Source organism: Corylus avellana, chromosome ca6, assembly GCF_901000735.1.
Source record: "Corylus avellana chromosome ca6, CavTom2PMs-1.0".
NCBI classification, from domain to species: Eukaryota; Viridiplantae; Streptophyta; class Magnoliopsida; order Fagales; family Betulaceae; genus Corylus; species Corylus avellana.
In genome coordinates this window covers 21,712,460-21,714,551 of record NC_081546.1, presented here as the reverse complement: position 1 = coordinate 21,714,551, position 2,092 = coordinate 21,712,460, and positions in this window count along the sequence as shown.

Here is a 2,092-nt window from a genome sequence, read left to right as displayed (position 1 = left end):
CCTAATCATCAAAGAATTGATAATGCTTTTGGCATTTCCAATTCGACCAGCATCACCCGTTGTATAAACTTGTTTTTTTTTTTTTTTTTTTTTTTTTTAAAAAAAAAATCTCTAATTTTTGATAGAACTGTATTAGGTAGAGAAGTGAGGCAAGAGACATTTTTGGTGTCCTTTCCGTGCAATAAAAATAAGGGATTTTGCATGTTTGTATTTATCATCATCGCTCTCATGTCAAGATGCAGGTTGTCTTCAGTTTAGACCAACTCTTGCGTTGACTACTTTCAAGAAACATTGAAATGGATGCAGCTTTCAATTTCAGTTTGTCTGGATTTTTTCTTTTCAAGTAAGGATGCCAATCCGATACCATTCTAATATACATGACTACATGAGTAAGTTGTGTGTAAGCTGCCTGTATAAGTAATGTTACTATTTACACCCATTTATCACACAAATTTCACACTGAATTGACACTGTACAGCAACCCCAAATCAAATTAGCAAATACAAAAAAGGCGGCCAACTGGTTGTTGCCATTCTTCGTTCCGTTCTCCGTCCGGCAGAGATCCAGAGAAGCAATAAGGGACTCTTTGACTTGTGGTTAACCATGGCATTCCATTTCCATTTGGATTTGGCTCACCATTGCCCTCCTGTATTTGTGATCGGCTTCAAGCTAATAATTTGGTTTCATTTTCGTTTCACTGCTTGTCGCTTCCCTGATCTTTTCTATATTTAGTGCCAGTCTTCATCAACAAAGCGCTTCCCTGAGTTTTTTCTGTATTTAGTACCAGTCGTTTGCTGTTGTTGAAAAGGGCCTATGAGTTTAGAGGTCCAAGTCGAGAAAATGTCTGAGCTTATCTGTTCTGTGTTGCTTCTATCTGTACCTTGAATGTTTTGCATAAGAGAAATGGCGAGCAGAGTATTGAATTTCTTGGATATGATCCAACGAGTTGCTGCCTCATGCTTGCTGCACCCGCTCGCGGTTGGGCGGCACGATTCCGACGACAATTGTGCCAAAGACAAGGACAAAGGGTATGTGTTTGATTATCAAGAAAACGATGATTGGACAAAGAAGAAGAAGAAGAAAGTGAAGAGGAAGACGCAAAGGAAAGGTGTAGGGAAAGATTACTAGCAAAAGAAATAATATTTAAATAGTATAAAGAAATATAAGAGCAAATATTGTGTAGTATATTTGAATAGAGAAACAAAAAGTTATTTGTTAGAGAAAATGTAAAGGAATCTATTTGGAGTGCTTTAAGAGCATTCATGGCAAATTTCTTATAAGTTGTTTCCTTAAATTTAGAAATTTTTTTTATAAAGTGACAAAAAATCACTCCAGCAAATACCCTACATTTTTCCTAAACCTTGAGAATGGTACAGTGCAACTCAATGCGTTACCGATGCTTTATTATAATCTTAAAAAAGTTCTCTCTCCTGTCACAATTCTCCATAAATGCAGTCTCCTAGGCTTCTTTTTCTTTGTTAATCAATCCATGACTCCATCCTCGCCGCCTTGTTCTCCTCCATCACTCTCGACTTCAAGCCTCGAGAAATCTACAATCTATAGCAGAAATGGGTAATTTGCAATCCCTTCTTCTTGTTCTCACTGTCTCTATGGGTCCCCAACAGAAATTTGCAGCAATAAACTATAGGTCGCATGCAGCCGGTTAGCGGTTAATAACACTAATAACCACTAACCGTTTTTTAAAGAAAAAAAATTTAAGAATTATTTAAAAAAAAAAACAAAAAAAAAAAACCGAAACGACGCCGTTTTACGGTAATATGATAATACCATACTAGATACGATATTATTTATATATATATATATATAAAAGCGGTTAGCGGTTCTTCCTAACCGCCTTTTCACTCCTACCCCATATGGTTTGGTGTCCTTTACGATCACCAAAAATGTGGAATACTCAATAATCTAGAGAAAAGAATTACGAGAATTTTCGTTATCACCATGGAAGGTCATATGTTTGTGATTTCCCTTCAAAAAGTTTCTTTTTTGGAGCTGAAACAAGATGTGATATGAATTATTGTTTCATATTGTTAGAATATTTTATATATTACTTTCTCGGATTTATTGTCTTTCC